The sequence below is a fragment of the Odocoileus virginianus genome, chromosome 30 (genome assembly GCF_023699985.2).
Source record: "Odocoileus virginianus isolate 20LAN1187 ecotype Illinois chromosome 30, Ovbor_1.2, whole genome shotgun sequence".
Taxonomy (NCBI): Eukaryota; Metazoa; Chordata; class Mammalia; order Artiodactyla; family Cervidae; genus Odocoileus; species Odocoileus virginianus.
This window is the reverse complement of record NC_069703.1, coordinates 25386049-25405735: the sequence shown is the minus strand read 5'-3', so window position 1 is coordinate 25405735 and position 19687 is coordinate 25386049.

Here is a 19687-nt window from a genome sequence, read left to right as displayed (position 1 = left end):
AAATTACTGGTCTGTTTTTAATTGTAGCTCTAGTGCCTGAAATCCAGTATAAGACAGGGTAGATTATGAATAAACATTATTGCAGGAATAGAGTTATTCAATATTAGGAAAACCATTTTAAACTGTTATCTGCTTAGACTCATAGAATTCCATAACTTCAAGGGAACTTAGAGTTATCTTGCGCAAACCCTTTGTTTTTTAAGAATTTTATTTATTTTTGGCTGTTCTTGGTCTTTGTTACTGCATGCAAGCTTTCTCTAGTTGCGGCGAAGCAGGGGCTACCCTTCGTTACAGTGCACGGGCATCTCATTGTGGCGGCTTCTCTTGTTGCAGAGTGCAGGTTCTAGGCATGTGGGCTCAAAAGTTGTGGCTCGCAGGTTCTAGAGCATCAGCTTGGTCGTTGTGGCACATGGGCTTAGTTTCCCCACGGTATGTGGGATCTTCCTCAACCAGGGATTGAACCCATGTCCCCTCTGTTGACAGGCAGACGCTTATCCACTGAGCCACCAGGGAAGTCTCCCAAACCCTTTGTTTTAAAGTAAGAAAGCTCAGTATATATATATATATATATATATATATAACCATATCACTTTGTTGTACACTTGAAATGATGCAGCGTAGCAAATCAACTGTGAAAGTGAAGTGAAATCGCTCAGTCATGTCCAACTCTTTGCGGCCCCAAGGACTGTAACCTACCAGGCTCCTCTGTCCATGGGATTTTCCAGACAAGGATACTGGAGTCGGTTGCCATTTCCTTCTCCAGGGGATCTTCCCGACCCAGAGATTGAACCCGGGCCTCCCGCATTGCAAGCAGATGCTTTATCATCTGAGCCACTAGGAAAGTTAACTATACTCAAATCAACCATACATCAGGGAATCAACTATACTCAAATATAAAATAAAAATTAAATTAAAATAAATATAGTAAGGAAAGTCAGGTTTAGGGAGAGAATCTTATAATAATAACAGGGAAATTGCTTAAAGATCATCTCACAGACAGAAGTAGATCTGAGCCTGAGGTTCAGGTGTCCGGACTCCTAGTGAGTTTCTTATCCTTCCTTCTCTTCAATTTAGCATCTTGTTTAAAAATAAAAGATATATTCCATTTTTTTTTGCAATGTTTCCATGTATTGGAAAGAAGGAAGGTACAAAGGGAATCTTTCATGAAAATGGCCTGTGCCCTAAAAAACTGTGAGTTATTATTATAAAAGTACACTATTTTCCTCCCTATTGCTTTAAAATTATTTTTTTTTATAACATCAAGCCCAAATGTCTTTTTGTCCCCCAGGTGTCTGACAACTTTGTGGATAAAAGGTACCATAGAAAAAGTTTCCTTGTGAGGTCCTTACATTGAGGTCACCATCTTCTACCATATTTAGGTAATAAAAATGGGAGATTACTTCCTTAAAAAAATGACATAATATCCTATATATAGCAATCATATTAGTGAATGGTTATTTCTATTTGGTATATAAAATTCAAATGTACTGGGATGGGGGCATTAGTGAGTTGTTTTTGTTTAAACTCTCTGCATTCCCCTTAGAGACTCTGCCTTCTGTCAAGATTAAGTTGTTTAAGCTTTAATATTTGTCATCAAACAACTGGCTTTGATCTCACAGATGCCATAGAGAGGCAGGGTGGAAGAGCCCCATTACTCAGAGAGAAAACGAATTTCATGGGCTGCAGGCATACATTCTGAATGTCAAGCCCCAATGCAGTAGTCTTTCTCCAAACAGAAATCGAAGAGCCTGCAGAGAAATATCCATTTCCCATCTTCCGTGGCAGTTCACCGTGGAAGAAATGACAGATCACCATCCACAAGGTCAAGCTGGATTTTCCTGATTCAAGCTGGGTTTCCCAATGGCTGGGAACCATCACAAATTCTTATGATGCTTCTGGGCACACCACCCCCAGAAGCTTCCTTAGACACTTCTCCCTGGGTCCACGAGACCCAGCTAAGGCCAGAGCTAGGTCTTCTTTGCCTTCCTCCTGCCCCAGTCTGGCATACACTGAGTGCTCAGCAGGAATGATTGCTCAGAAATAACCAATTTATTGCAAACAGAACTGGAGTCTAGGCCAGTGGTTCGCAATCAAGGATGATTATACCATCAACCCCAAAAGTGGCAGAGATATTTTTTAGTTTGTCATCAGGTGGGAAGAGGGTGCTATAAGCGTCTAGTGAGTACAGGTCAAGATGCTGCTAAATATGCTATGTTGGGCAGGACAGTCCCTCAACAAAGAAGTATCTGGTCCAAACTGCCATTAGTGCCGAGGTTGAAGTACTCCACCAAGGCTGTTAGAGGGAAAAGGGTACCCTTCACTGGGCAGCCCACAGCCTTCTGCTCTGTTCCTCCATACCACAAGCATTACAGCTCAGGCCTCAGAAGGGCCCACCCAGCCTAAACCTCAGCAAATGTGTGGGTCTAACTTTGTGGTTTCTCCACACCTAAGGCAGGTACAAGCCTTACTTGGTTCCAGATTCAGGCAGGGAAAATAAGCACAGTTTATTGTCACCTAAGTTTCCCAGATGGGCTGTATTTGCATTCATTAAGACCCATGAATTTGAACTTCCCTGGTGGTTTGGTGGTTAAGAATCTGCCTGTCAAAGCTGGGGACACAGGTTCGATCCCTGGTCTGGAAAGATTCCACTGCTGAAGGGCAACTAAGCCCATGAGCCCCAACTACCAAAGCCTGAAGTCTAGAGCCTGGGCTCTACAACAACAGACACCATCACAATGAGAAGCCCCCTACCCCACAACTAGAGAGTAGCCCGATTGCTGCAACTAGGGGAAGCCTACACATAGAAATGAAGACCCAGAGAAGCCATAGATTAATTAATTAAAAAAAATTTTAAAGACCTGTGAATTTGTTTTATTAGAACCATCCTGTGATGTTTCAGCCAGGCTAGGGCGGGGGTGGGGGCTGGGGAAGGTGGCGCGGATTTCTGCTCGACAGTCAGTCATTCCCAAGAGCACATCCTGCCTAGACAGATATGCAGTGATATGATGTTGCTATCAGGAAATGGCCCTAAACTATTGGGAAGCAGGAAACTTAAAGATATGTTTGAAGTCATCATCCAGCCAGCACTGCTGTGACAGACATGAGCCGTTTCGGAAATGGAGGTTACTGATTAAAAACTGATAACGTGGATTTGATAACATGGACAGTACAGCCCTTGTTGGTGGGCTGAGGTTAAAGTGATGTTTTCTCAGACTGAATGGATATAGAGGGTGGCAAAGAATGGTCTCTTTCCAGGACGTGGCCTGCTAATGTCCTTGTTGTACTGACAGCAGAAGGTTGTACATTTTCATTAGATGCTCGAGGGCTGAGAGAAGATTATTTTATATTATCACTCTCCCATAATGATAAGCAAGCCTAGGGAAAAAGAAAAAAAAATCTTCTTAAAATGTTCTCACCAAAATGGACAGAGAAAAATGATGCTGGTTGTTTCCATCTCACAGCTCTGTTTAAAGCCTTATCCCTCTAGACTCATTTGTTTTATTTTTAGTGTTCCCCTACAACATCATTGATTATATCTGATTCATAATTAACTTAGGAAATATGAGTAAGACTTGGTATTTCCATTTAACACTTAGATTTAGGAAAGAGAATATTGATGGTTTCATTCACTCAAGTTAGTACCTCTTAGTGGACTTACAGCATACATCAGTTTTACTTTACCTTTTCCACTAGATGGAATAAAACAGATATTTGATGTTGAGTAAAAAAATATTTATTTTTGAAAATGTTCCCCCGCCATCATTACTGTTCCTTTATAGCTCTCTCACTGTTTCTTCCAGGGGTTAAGATTGAGCTAACATCACCAACATCCCAACATCATTGTTACTATGGTAACAGCCCTCATTACTTGAGTACCTACGTTGTTTCACAAATTGTCCTACGTGCTTGACATAATATTTCCTTTAAATCTTATAATAACTCTGTGTAGTAGGCACTATATCCCAGATTTTACAGGCAATGAAACTGAAACTCAAAGAAGTTAAATATTTTGCTCAAGGTCACATAACTGTGAGGGAAGAGTCCAGATTCAGACTGAGGTCTGCCTGACTTATATCAGGGATACAGATTTCAGACCATATCAACAAGGCACAGGGTTAATTCAACCCACAGTTGAATCAGTTAAGTGCTTTTTCTGTAGCATACCCTGTGCTAGCTACTGTCAGCACAGGTGTGGGGGTAAAGTGTTTGTCAATATTTTTATTAATATGGCATCACCGACTCAACTGAGTTTGAGCAAACTCTGAGAGACAGTGAAGGACAGGGAAGCCTAAAGTGCTATAGGCCATGGGGTCACAAAGAATCAAATACAACTTAGCAACTGAACACCACCAATGTACCATAGCGGGCAGAAAAGATTATTCTGTAATTCAGAAGGTCTGTACATGTGGCCCCAAATGACTACCATGGGCTTGGAACATTTTGGAAGTACTTCCATAGGATATGATTTCATGTTATCTTGGAGCATCATGCTGCTGTGAATATCTACAGAATGAGTCAGAAAACTGGAGATCCAGGAGAGAGGATGGGCTACGTTTACTGTGAAGGCCAGCAGGCTTGAGGCCCAGGACGAGCTGGTATTTCAATTCAAATATCGTCAAGCAGGAGGAGTTTTCTCTTATTCAGCCTTTTTATTCTATTTAGGACTTCAATTGATCAGATGAGGGCCCTCTACATTAGAGAGAGCAATCTGCTTTACTCAGACTGCAATGTCAACCTCATCTAAAAACACCCTGGAGAGAAGATCCAGAATAATGCTTGACCAAATGTCAGGGCACCTCACAGTCCAACCAAGTGGACTTGTAGCATTAACCATCATGTTCCCAAATGAAAAAAAATAAAATTGAAAATAGAAAAATATCTCAAAAGGTTTAATTTTTTTTAAAAGTGGAAAAAAATGCATCTCTAGATTAAAAGAAGGTAAATCTGCACTTGATATAAATAATGAAATCCTGGAGTTTGAGCTTGATGCTATGATTGGATAAGATTTTGGAGGTCTTGAGGTGGAGGTGAGTATATTTTTCAAGTGGTAAGAATATGAATGATTGTGACCAAGAATATGAATGTAGTAAATTATTAGCTCCAGCTCTTCACTAGCCTCTGCATCTATAACTTTCACCATGTGATTTTATAACTCTTTCAACTAGAATTAAAGAATTCTCTCTGCCCCTTGTCATTGGCATTGGGCATGTGGCTTTCGTTAGTCAATTAGATATTTGCAAACATAGCACAAACAGAAGCCTGAAGTATGTGCAGATAACTTGGAACTGTGTCCATGCCTTAGCACCAACCCCAGCTGAGCCCAACCGCAATCAATTGATCTCATTGACCTAAGGGAACATGTACAAGAACAATATCAGTTCATATCAGCAAGACACAGAGCAATTCAACCAATATCCATTGAATGCTTCTTCTTGCATCCTCCCCACCCACTGTTCTATATACTGTGAGGAATGATAAAGTAGCAACTGAGAATTCCTTCCAGATTGTTGTTAACCATTGAATTTTGGGGCCAGCTTGTTTCACAGAAAACCTAACAGATCCCTTGGTCTTAAAATACTATTCTTTTATTCCATAAATATGTGAGTACCGACCCCATACCAGGACCTGCTGGGGATGTGATCTTAAATAAAATAAACTTGCTACTGGATCTTACAGAGCTTACAGTCATGAACCTATCTTTCTTTGTGTTAAAAAGAAAAGTGATTCTTTCATACTGCAAATCATTACCCTCCACCATCTACTGCTTTTAAAATTAAACTCAAGTCTTAAAAGTATTCATGGCCATAACATTTCAGGATAAAAGCTGTGGTGCAGAAAGTAGACCAGGTGTTAAGTTTGGGGTTTTGATTTTGCTTTTTTCTGAAAAGCAGTGCAGTATAATTGGAAAATATGGTGGTTGAATCCAGTGAATAGTCTGGTGGCTTTCTAAACATAGGAAGATGAGAGTGTATGTGTGTGTGCACATATGCATATACAAAATCTCAATAAATGGCATATCATCTAACTGCAAAACCTACTAATTGTCTTTGACTCTTTCCCAAGTTTTTCTAAATATCTGATGACTATATAGACTTTTCTATCATATAATACTATCATGCTAACCAAGCCATTGCCATCTGCCCCTTGGATTATGAGGCAGTAACATTTTAACAGTCTCTCTGTTTTCTCTTCATCTTCTCTCCTTGTCTAGTCTACATTCAAAGATTTATCAAAAATATATAACTGACCTTTAACCCTCATGCATGATGCCCTTTGATATTTTCCTATCCCTATAGAATGAAGCTTTTAAACTTTTTAGGGCATGAAACAAGACCTTCCTCATCTCAACGCTGCCACCTCTCCTCCTGTTACTCTTTGCCTCAGACATAGACATCAGTAAGTAGACACATCTTCAGGGCAGGGATGAGGGTGATGTGAGCAAGGTGTCTAGGATGCAAACTTTAAGGAGGTACTGATTGTCAGGACCACGCCAGTACACCTCAGAATGAATACCTTCCTAAATGTTGCACCTGGAAGGCCTTGATTGCCTCAAGCTGGTCTCCATCTTGAACTTCATACTATTTCTCATCTTCTGCTTCTTGACTTCTATGGTCACCTTTGCTGGAACACTATTTTCACCTTCCTTTTCCTACCAATTCTCACCCACATTTGTTAGAATGGGCTTGTGCTTAACTGGGCATTTCCTGAGAAGCATTTTCTTATTTCCCAGATTGGTTTACTATTTATTTTCTAAGTTCCCACTGGAGCTCTGGGCTTACTTCTATCTTAGCATTTACCATATTGGGTCAAAACTGCTTATCACTCCTGTGCCAACCCATTGACTGTAAATTCTCTTAAGATAGAGTCTTTTCTCTAACTTATCTTTGTAGCATAAAGCACTAGGCCAGTCATCCTTGTAATTTCACCTTTCCTGGGTCCCCATATCTAATCCATCACTAAGTCATGTCGTCATTACCCCCAAACATCTTTCGAAGCCATCGACCTCTCCCCACCTCCGCTCAAAGCACAAGGCTGTCGTTATCTGTCACTTGCACTATTACATTAGTGTCTTACCAGGACTGCCTATGTCTGCTCACACACACCCACAGTTCAGCACTCTCATTTGTTCTTTTCATCATAACTATGGTAATCTTTGCAAATTGGAAATAGGATTCTGCTCCCAAACTCTAACGGCTTCTTTTAAAAATGTTGTGATTTATTAATATTTATAATTTATTTATTTAAGTGTTTGTTTGTTTGTTTTTTGGCTGCCCTGGGTGTTCATTGCTTCCTCTAGCTGGAGCGAGCAGGAGCTACTCTCTGGCTGTGGTGTGCAGGCTTCTCATTGCAGTGGCTTCTCCTATTGCGGAGCACAGGCTCTAGGACGCATGGGCTTCAGTAGCTGTGGCCCACAGCATTTGGAATCTTCCTGAAACAGGGGTCCAACCTGAGTCCTCTGTACTGGCAGGTGGATTCTTAAACACTGGACTACCAGGGAAGTCCTTTTAATAGCTTCTTATTGTTCTTAGGACAAGAACTCATATCCTTACGTTGGACTAGAAAACTCTTGCATGGTTTGGCCCTGTCTGACCTCTACAGCTAATCTTACTCGATTTGAGCCACTGTTTTTCATATTTAATCCTTCTTTTAGTTCTAGAGTGTTCTGAGCACTTCTCTGCACCTAATGGTCTGGATGAAGCTGAAGTTCCAATACTTCGGCCAACTGATGTGAAAAACTGACTCATTGGCAAAGAACCTGATGCTGGGAAAGATTGAAGGCAGGAGAAGGGGACCACAGAGGACGAGATGGTTGGATAGCATCACTGACTCAATGGATATGAATTGGTAATGGACAGGAAAGCCCGGCGTGCTGCAGTCTATGGGGTTTTCGCAAAGAGTCAGACACAATTGAGTGAATGAACTGAACTGAACTGAACTGAATGGTCTGGATGCAGATGGGTCCCACTGGTTAAAATGTTTTTCCTCCTCCAATATTTCACTGGATTAATAGTTTCTTCTCCACAAGTCAGTCAAGGAATCACTAGATCAGACCCTCTTGAGGTCTCAACCCAGATCAAGTTTTTTGCTATTCATTTTCCTAGTTTTATATTCTTTTCCTTCAAATTATTCACCTCAGTTCAAAATGTTTCACATTTCTGGACAATTATTTTTGTTTAATTGCATCTAGTCTTCTTTGTGTTTATAAAAAAAATATTAGGGCAATTTTCAAACATGTACAAAGTGGAATATAATGAACTCCCATTTCCTTCTTCCTGCCTTAACCATTAGCACCATATGGATGTTTTATCTTTTGTACCTTTTATTCTTCTCCAAATGTCACATTTTATCCTTATATACCTTAGCCTCTATTATAGAAAATAAGAACTCTTTCTTTGAAAAAACCTCAAGATGTAGTTAAATACTTACACTATCAAAAGTGCTTCCCTGGTGGTTCAGACAGTGAAGAATCCACCAGCAATGCAGGAGACTAGGATTCAGTCCCTGAGTCAGGAAGATTCCCCTGGAGAAGGGAATGGCTACCCACTCTAATATTCTTGCCTGGAGAATGCTTTGGACAGTGGAGCCTGACAGACTATGGTCTGTGGGGTCACAAAGAGATGGACATGACTGAATGACTAGCACTTTCACTTTCACTCACACTGCCAAAAATTGAGGTTTTAAAATTATCAAATACCCTGTCAATGTTCAGCCACTATATGAGATTTTTATTTAAGTTTTTACTTCCCATAATATTGAGGTCAAGGATGAGCTGCTCAATGCAATATGTAGTTATATAATTTTTCTTACAAAAATAGTACTTTTATCCCAGTTGTGATTTTCACTCTTTCATAAGCAGTTTTCCATATTATTTCATATTGGTATTACCTTTCAGAATATTCCACTAAATGGCATTTCCAAACTTTTTATAGTGAAAATTTAGTTTGCTTCTATCTCTGAACTATTATAAATAATGCTTTGACAAACAACTTTTTGTAAAGCTTTTTCTGTATCAAAGATGATTTTCTTAGGGCTGATTCCCAGAAGTAGAATGACTCAGTCAAAGAATATGAACAATCTTAAAACTTATATAAGCCTATTACCAAATGGCTTGGAAAGCATTGCTGTTCATTTATAAAATTAATTTGCCTTTAAATTAAATTTAATTTTGAAATACCTTTTATTGCTTTTCTATTGCATAAATAGTGCATATTTATTATAGAAAAACTAGACAATACAAATACAAGAGGTAAATTAGAATCAGGAGCAATGCCAGCACTCAGAGTTAACCACACAACTTCTTAGTGCATTGACTTCCAGATATTTCTTTATGCTTATCAGCAATGTGATTATATTATGCATATGTATATAGCAAGCTCTATAAGGTCTGAAAGAAGAAACATCACAGAGTACTATTGAAAATGAGGATTTGTTTCAGGGGTACATAGGGACACAGTGTAACTAGAGAAACTGTTTCATCATAAGTGTAGTCGCTACAGATTCAAATGCTTCCAGGACAAGGATTGGCTGGGCCAAATAAAGAAACAGATTGGGGCCATCTCTTTGTACATCTATTCTTAATTCATTAAATGCTTTTTAGCATTTTTACTTTCTAAAAGAGAGATTTGATTGGGTTTGCTATCCTCCATATGGGCCATTTCTACATCTCTTTTGGATAGAGTTCATTTCCTCTTTTATACCCAGCCTATTTATATTACCTTGTGTTCTTGCATGGAGACTTTCAGTCTGTGGAGAGAGTCATATGATTGGTTTCACTCCTGCCAGGCAATTTATGAAGCAAAGAACTAACTCAGGCACCTTTCTCTGACATGATCTAAGGATGATGTATAATTTTAAAATGTCACTTATGTTAATGTCAGTATCATATTGTTTTGTAATTCACCTTATTAATTTATTACTGCATCTTCAACATTAAGTTTTAGCATCCCATTATATAATTGTGCCAGAAATTATTTAGCCAGTTTCTTATAGCTCAACACCAGGTTGTTTCTAATTTGAGGCTATGGTTTTTTAAATGAGAAAAGAGAAACTTTGTAGATGAATTATTTTTGGTTTCTTTCTGTGCTAACATGTCTTTGCTCATTTTTTTTTTAACTTTTCTACAGCATTTTATTTTAGGTGTGTGTCTTAAATCTGAAATTTTTGTGTTTTAATGGATGAGTTTTGCCTATCTACATTAATTTTAATAACCAAATATGTATTATCCATTTTCTTTTTAAATAAACTTATTTAAATAAAACAAAGCCAGTTCCTCATTTCTTCTTCCAGCCCTATTTTCTTTCCTATACCTATTTTGTTGTTTTTAATGTGTATCCTGGTAGTTTCTGCTTTTAGTCTCATTGGTAATATTACTCAAGTCTTATTTGGAAATAATACATTGTCTAATTTAGAAGAATACATTCAATTTTTCTGCTAACTACCTTTGAAATATATATATATATATATACACATATACATATATATATTTCTTTAACAAATGGGAAATAACATCTTTGAATGCTTTTCACAGAGGCTCATACACTTAGAAAAACTTAATTCCTTTATTTCCTGAACTTACCAACCATAATTTTACAGGAATAAATGAAGGTTATAGGAGTAAACAAATCATTATGAATGGACACACTTGATTCATCTTTGCTCAATAATTTCTGGAAAATGTAAAATTCTAAGAATTTTCATGTTTTCATAAGCTTTATAACCCTTTTTCCAATCATTATTTATATACAAATTTTGATATACTGACTACTTATAATCTTTATGCTGTATACCTTCCTATTCTTTAGTGCATTATTTTTTTTAACCTAGTCATCTGCTGTAGCACTTCTTCATCTGATTTGATTAGGAAAGGTATGTGGGTGCTCTATTTTCTGAGTGCTTACTTGTCTTAGGAAAGGGGAATTTTTGGATTTAATCTTCTAAAATCTAAACTGGTTTTCTGCCTTCGACAATCTGCTATGTGCTGCCTCCATTTCATTTTAAAATTAAACTTTCTGTGGAAATCCAGTCTTCCCTAACTTGCTTCTTTCCCATTTTATTATTCAATATCTTAAGGGTTTGTATCAATGGTATATGTTTTTTTTAAAAAAAGTATTTATTTTTATTTTACTTATTTGACTGTGCCGTATCTTAGTTGTAGCATGTAGGATCTTTTGTAGCACATGGGAGCTAGTTCCCTGTCCAGGTATCAAACTCAGGTCCCCTGCTTTGAGAGTAGGGAGTCTCAGCCACTGGACCGCCAGGCAGGTCCTGATAGTACGTGCTTTATAATTTCTAACTTTTGCTTGTTTGTTTCTTTTAAATTGATTTCATATAGAAGTATCTAATCTCATTCCTCCAATTAGTCCTGAGAGTCATAATAGGACTTCAGAATATTTTCAGATGTCTTGTGATTTTTTCCTATATTCTTTTTAGAAATTTATTTTCTAATTGAAAGATAATTGCTTTATAGAGTTTTGTTGGTTTCTGCCAAATATCAACATGAATCAGCCATAGGTATACATAGGTCCCTCCCTCTTGAACCTCCCTCCCATCTCCCTCCCTGAACCTATATTCTTAATTTAAGATTGATAAAGCCTTTATATATGTCAGTGTGTGTAGTGGGAGTGGGGTTTGGGGGGGGAGGGTCATCTTTATGCATCCAACTATTGGAGCTTAGATGATTTCTTTCAGAGATTCTATGTAAGACTCTACAAAAACCTTGTTTATGCTCAGTTAAGGGGAAAAGAAAACATTTGCTTTTGTAGTATGTGTTGCTATTTTCTATTGCATCTTTTTGTGTGCAGGTATCTCCCTGAATCAGAGCTCAAGTTATATGTAGGAATTAAATGGTGCTACAGTCAGAGGCAGACCTGTCAGAACCTATTAAAGTGGTTTTTTAATCATATTTTTTTGTTGCATTTTGTGGTCATCTGGGACACCTTTCTAAATATTTACTCTCACTCTATCTTTCAGCTATGCTGTTCACACATAACCTTTATATTTTTATAGATTCAAACTTGTTAATTGTTTAATGAAAAAAATGGAATTTCTTTTCTTGCTTATGAGGGCCCCTCTGCCTTGAAGTTTAACAAATATTTGCCTGTATTTCCTCTTGTTGTGTTAAATTTACATGGCTATTCAGTCATTCTGCAAGTTATTCTGTATATGAGATAAAAGTCCTTCACTAGTTTCTCTCAGATAGCTAGCCAGTTGTTTCGAAGCTATATTGAATAATCCATCATTTTTCATTGACCTGTCATACTACCTTTATCATGTACATCTTCACATGAACTTGCCTTTATTTCTGTACTTTAGATTTCAATTATATCCATTAATATCAGAATTTTAATGCCATATTTTCTAATAATCTGCCATGATCAAATTCTTTTGATTATGGTTACTTTTAATTCAGGGCATTATTAAATTTTCTCTTAAAGTATAGCTAGTCCTTTATAAAAATTCATTTTTAACACATAGAATTTATTATCATTACTTACTCTGCATTTTACAATTCATCATTGCTTCTTACATTGTCTTTCCCCATCTTGCATTCCCAAACTGATTAATTTTTATTGGCTAAAGTAATTTCTCAGATATTTACAAGACTTCTTTGGTGGTATACTTTCTGATGTTCTTCATATCTGAAAATGTTTTCTTTCCCCCTCACAGCTGGAGGATATCTTTACTATTTATAGAAATCTTGGGGTTTACAAGTGAATGTACATTGTTCAACTATTAGCTTCCAGGTTTACAAAGAGATATCTGATAATCCTCTAACTGGCTTATGTAAGTGTGTTCATGTCTGCTCAGTCACTCAGTTGTGTCCAACTCTGCAACCCCACGGACTAGTAGCTGAACAGACTCCTTTGTCCATGGGATTTACTAGCAAGAATATTGGAAGGGATTTCCATTTCCTTCTCCAGGGGATCTTCCTGACCCAGGGATCAAACCTGAGTCTCCTGCAGCTCCTGTGGTGGCAAGTGGATTCTTTACCACTGAGCCACCTAGGAAGCCCCATTTTATGTAACTAGCCACTTCTTTCTGTCTACAAAGAGGGTTAGAACAAATCTGGCTAGCTGCTTCTTGCTGTAAATAAAATTTTACTGGGACACAGCTACAGCTATTTATTTGCATATTGTCTATTGCTGCTTTCACTTGCTATATGGAACAGTTGAGTAATTACAACAGGGACCATATGGCCACAAAACTTAAAATATTTACTACCTGACCCTTTACAGGAAAAGTTTGTCAACTGCTTCCCTAACCTAACTAGCATGAACAACTGTCCAGTGAGAGTGACAGAGAGCAGTGTGGAAGATATTTTGGAGCTTAGCATCTTTGGTTGTTGTTCAGTCACTCAGTTGTGTCTGACTCTCTGTGACCCCATGGACTGCTGCATGCCAGGTTTCCCTGTCCTTCGCCATCTCCTGGAGCTTGCACAAACTCATGTCCATTGAGTTAGTGATGCCATCCTACCATCTCATCCTCTGTCATCCCCGTCTTCTCCTGACTCATCTTTCACAGCATCAGGGTCTTTTCTAATGAGTTGGCTCTTCACATCAGATGGCTGAAGTATTAGAGCTTCAGCTTCAGTATCAGTCCTTCTAATGAATATTCAGGACTGATTTCCTTTAGGATTGACTGATTTGATCTCCTTGCTGTCCAAGGCACTCTCAAGAGTCTTCTCCAACACTGCAGCTCAAAAGCATAAATTCTTCAGCCTTCTTTATGGTACAACTCTCACATCTACACATGACTACTGGAAAAACTATAGCTTTGACTATACAGACATTTGTGGGCAAAGTAATGTCTCTGCTTTTTAATATGCTGTCTAGGTTTGTCATAGTTTTTCTTCCAAGGAGCAAGTGTCTTTTAATTTCATGGCTGCGGTTACCATCTGCAGTGATTTTGGAGCTCAAGAAAATAAAGTCTGTTAATATTTCCATTGTAGATGCTACTGGAGAAGAGCAGAGAAATAGCTCCAGAAGGAATTAAGACACCGAGCCAAAGCAAAAACAATGCCTAGCTGTGGATGTGACTGCTGATGGAAGTAAAGTCTGATGCTGTAAAGAACAGTATTGCATACGAACGTGGAATGTTAGGTCCATGCTGCTGCTGCTAAGTGGCTTCAGTCGTGTCTGACTCTGTGAGACCCCATAGACAGCAGCCTGCCAGGCTCCCCCATTCCTGGGATTCTCCAGGCAAGAACACTGGAGTGGGTTGCCATTTCCTTCTCCAATGCATGAAAGTGAAAAGTGAAAGTGAAGTCACTCAGTCATGTCCGACTCTTAGCGACCCCACGGGCTGCAGTCTACCAGGCTCCTCCATCCATGGGATTTCCAGGCAAGAGACGGAGTGGGTTGCCATATCCTTCTCTGGTTAGGTCCATGAATCAAGGTAAAGTGGAAGTGGTAAAACAGGAGATGGCAAGAGTGAACATTGACATTTTAGGAATCAGTGAACTACTGGACTGGAAGAGATGAATTTAATTCAGATGACTACTATAGTGAGAAGATACCACTCATACAAGGTAAGGAGCAGTGGCTGCGCTTTGCTGGAGCAGCTGTGAAGACATACCCCACGTCCGAGGTAAGAGAAACCCAAGTAAGACAGTAGATGCTGCGAGAGGGCATCAGAGGGCAGACACACTAAAACCATAATCACAGAAAACTAGCCAGTCTGATCACAGGACCACAGTCTTGTCTAACTCAATGAAACTAAGCCATGCCATGTGGGGCCACCCAAGATGGTCGGGTCATGGTGAAGAGGTCTGACAGAATGTGGTCCACTGGAGAACGGAATGGCAAACCACTTCAGTATTCTTGCCTTGAGAACCCCATGAACAGTATGAGAAGGCAAAATGATAGGATACTGAAAGAGGAACTCCCCAGGTTGGTAGGTGCCCAGTATGCTACTGGAGATCAACAGAGAAATAACCTCAGAAAGAATGAAGGGATGGAGCAAAAGCAAAAACAATGCCCAGTATGGATGTGACTGGTGATAGAAGCAAGGTCCGATGCTGTAAAGAGCAATATTGCATAGGAACCTGGAATGTTAGGTCCATGAATCAAGGCAAATTGAAAGTGGTCAAACAGGAGATGGCAAGAGTGAATGTTGACATTCTAGGAATCTGCAAACTAAAATGGACTGGAATGGGTGAATTTAACTCAGATGACCATTATATCTACTACTGTGGGCAGGAATCCCTTAGAAGAAATGGAGTAGCCATCATGGCCAGTGAAAGAGTCCGAAATACAGTACTTGGGTGCAATTTCAAAAACGACAGAATGATCTCTGTTCGTTTCCAAGGCAAACCATTCAATATCACGGTAATCTAAGCCTATGCCCCAACCAGTAATGCTGAAGAAGCTGAAGTTGAACGGTTCTATGAAGACCTACAAGACTTTTTAGAACTAACACCCAAAAAAGATATCCTTTTCATTATAGGGGACTGGAATGCAAAAGAAGGAAGTCAAGAAACACCTGGAGTAACAGGTGAATTTGGCCTTGGAGTACGGAATAAGCAAGGCAAAAGCTAATAGAGTTTTGCCAAGAGAACGCACTGGTCATAGCAAACACCCTCTTCCAACAACACAGGAGAAGACTCTACACATGGACATCACCAGATGGTCAACACCAAAATCAGATTGATTATATTCTTTGCAGCCAAAGATGGAGAAGCTCTATACAGTCAGCAAAAACAAGACCGGGAGCTGACTGTGGCTCAGATCATGAATTCCTTATTGCCAAATTCAGACTTAAACTGAAGAAAGTAGGGAAAACCACTAGACCATTCAGGGATGACCTAAATCAAATTCCTTATGACTGTACAGTGGAAGTGAGAAATAGATTTAAGGGACTAGATCTGATAGACAGAGTGCCTGGTGAACTATGGACAGAGATTCATGACATTGTACAGGAGACAGGGATCAAGACCATCCCCATGGAAAAGAAATGCAAAAAGGCAAAATGGTTGTCTGAGGAGGCCTTACAAATAGCTGTGAAAAGAAGAGAAGCAAAAAGCAAAGGAGAAAAGGAAAGATATTCCCATTTGAATGCAGAGTTCTAAAGACTAGCCAGGAGAGATAATAAAGCCTTCCTTGGCAATCAATGAAAGAGATAGAGGAAAACAACAGAATGGGAAAGACTAGAAATCTCTTCAAGAAAATTAGAGATATCAAGGGAAAATTTCATGCAACGATGGGTTCGATAAAGGACAGAAATGGTATGGACCTAACAGAAGCAGAAGATATTAAGAAGAGGTGGCAAGAATGCACAGAAGAACTGTACAAAAAAGATCTTCATGACCCAGATAATCACAGTGGTGTGATCACTCACCTGGAGCCAGACATCCTGGAATATGAAGTCAAGTGGGCCTTAGAAAGCATCACTACGAACAAAGCTAGTGGAGGTGATGGAATTCCAGTTGAGCTATTTCAAATCCTAAAAGATGATGCTATTAAAGTGCTGCACTCAATATGTCAGCAAATTTGGAAAACTCATCAGTGGCCACAGGACTGGAAAAGGTCAGTTTTCATTCCAGTCCCTAAGAAGGGCAATGCCAAAGAATGCTCAAACTACCACACAATTGCACTCATCTCACACGCTAGTAAGGTAATGCTCAAAATTCTCCAAGCCAGGCTTCAGCAGTACGTGAACTGAGAACTTCCAGATGTTCAAGCTGGTTTTAGAAAAGGCAGAGGAACCAGAGATCAAATTGTCAATATCCGCTGGATCACTGAAAAAGCAAGAGAGTTCCAGAAAAACATCCATTTCTGCTTTATTGACTATGCCAAAGCCTTTGACTGTGTGGATCACAATAAACTGTGGAAAATTCTTCAAGAGACGGGAATACCAGACCACCTGACCTGCCTCTTGAGAAACCTGTATGCAGGTCAGGAAGCAACAGTTAGAACTGGACATGGAAAAACAGACTGGTTCCAAATAGGAAAAGGAGTACATCAAGGCTGTACAGTGTTACCCTGCTTATTTAACTTATATGCAGAGTACATCATGAGAAATGCTGGGCTGGATGAAGCACAAGTTGGAATCAAGATTTCTGGGAGAAATATCAATAACCTCAGATATGCAGATGACACCACCCTTATAGCAGAGAGTGAAGAGGAACTAAAAAGCCTCTTGATGAAAGTGAAAGAGGAGAGTGAAAAAGGTGGCTTAAAGCTTAACATTCAGAAAACTAAGATCATGGCATCTGGTCCCATCACCTCATGGGAAATAGATGGGGAGACAGTGGAAACAGTGTCAGACTTTATTTTTTGGGGCTCCAAAATCAATGCGGATGGTGACTGCAGCCATGAAATAAAAGACACTTACTCCTTGGAAGGAAAGTTATGACCAACCTAGATAGCATATTAAAAAGCGGAGACATTACTTTGCCAACAAAGGTCTGTCTGGTCAAGGCTATGGCTTTTCCAGTGGTCATGTGAGAGTTGGACTGTGAAGAAAGCTGAGCACCAAAGATTGATGCTTTTGAACTGTGGTGTTGGAGAAGACTCTTGAGAGTCCCTTGGACTGCAAGGAGATCCAACTAGTCCATCCTAAAGGAGATCAGTCCTGGGTGTTCATTGGAAGGACTGATGCTGAAGCTGAAACTCCAATACTTTGGCCACCTCATGCGAAGAGTTGACTCATTGGATAAGACCCTGATGCTTGGAGGGATTGAGGGCAGGAGGAGAAAGGGACGACAGAGGATGAGATGGCTGGATGGCATCACCGACTTGATGGGCATGAGTTTGAGTAAACTCTGGGAGTTGGTGACAGACAGGGAGGCCTGGCGTGCTGCAATTCATGGGGTTGCAAAGAGTTGGACATGACTGAGCAACTGAACTGAACTGAACTGAACTGACTAACTATAGCTACTACTGCGGGCACGAATCCCTTAGAAGAAATGAGTAGCCCCCATTGTCAACAAAAGACTCCTAAATACAGTACTTGGGTGCAATTTCAAAAACTACAGAATGATCTCTGTTCATTTCCAAGGCAAACCATTCAATATCACAGTAATCCAAGTCTATGCCCCGGCCACTAATGCTGAAGAAGCTTAAGATAAATATTTCTATGAAGATCTACAAGACCTTCTAGAAGTAACACCAAAAAACTATGTCCTTTTTGTCATAGAGGACTGGAATGCAAAAGTAGGAAGTCAAGAGATATGTGGAGTAACAGGCAAGTGTGGCCTTGGAGTACAAAATGAAGCAAGGCAAAGGCTAACAGAGTTTTGCCTAGAGAATGGACTGGTCATAGCAAACACCCTCTTCCAACAGCACAAGAGATGAGTCTACACATGGACATCATCAGATGGTCAACACCGAAAACAGATTGATTATATTCTTTGCAGCCAAAGATGGAGAATTTCTACACAGTCAGCAAAATAAAAACTGGCAGCTGACTGTGGCTCAGATCATGAACTCCTTATTGCCAAATTCAGACTTAAACTGAAGAAAGTAGGGAAAACCACTAGACCATTCATGTATGACCTAAATCAAATCCCTTATGATCCTATGATTGTACAGTGGAAATGACAAATAGATTCAAGGGACTTGACCTGATAGACAGAGTGCCTGAAGAATCATTGGCAGAGGTTCATGACACTGTACAGGAGGTGGTAATGAAAACCAACCCTAAGAAAAAGCACTTTTGGATGGTTCCCCTAATACCATGCTATTAATATGGCCTCCTACAAATATGGAAGACCAACCTTGCAAACACCATTCTAAAAGGAAGATCACGCCAAATATCTGAGACCCAGATGGGTCTGCACCAACTATGGTTCCAAACTGTGTGCCAATGCCAATTTCATTCTCTCTGAGTGAGTTAGGAGCTGGGAGCAGAGATGAGGACAACCTTTTTGAATGACTTTCTACATTCAGCCACAGATACAGCTGTCATGATATTGAAGCTGCTGATTGCCTGAGAGTAATACTTCCTTTCAGGGCAGCACAATCTTGCTTGTGGAAGAGGTTTAATTTATAAGTCATCTAATTTAATTTTCTCTGTTTGGATAGACTGTAATTTGGTGCTAGAAAGTAACCCTTGAAAGAGCTTTGTTGTCTTGGCTGACAATGACATGGCTTCAAGTTGCCCTACCTCCAAGCCCTCATGCTCACACATACATGGCAGATTTATGTTCTTTATCTCTTTAGTTGCTATTTCAAATCAGCGCTTGGGTGATGGATACTTAGACAGTCAAGATAGCTCGTCCAATCTACTTATGCCAAATTACATTTAGTACAAGAGAGCAGAACAATTTAAATGAAAGAATCCAAAAGATACAACTTCTTTCAGAGTTCCTAATTGGGAAAGGTAACATGTTCAGTAGTCCCCTGGGACTCTGGAAGAGCTAATTCATCTCAGCAGAAGGAGCAATTGTTATCAAAGACACGCGTGCTTAGCTTACTCCACAAAGGACCAGATTCATGAAAGGAATCTGGCTTTTAGAATACTGCATTTAACCTAAATTTGCTGTCTGTTCCATCTACATGAATTTAGCTTGCAGAAGCCTCTGAGAAAGCGAGAGGAGCTTCAAGATCCCTCTGTAGTTCACTGTTTTCATATGTGTCTAGAAATAGCCAAGAATCTTAGCAGCAAGAGATCAAGCCCATCTGTTTTGGAGACTCAGAAAAACTCCTCTTCCCCATCACTGAGTGGTTGGAATAGAGCTCTAGAAAAG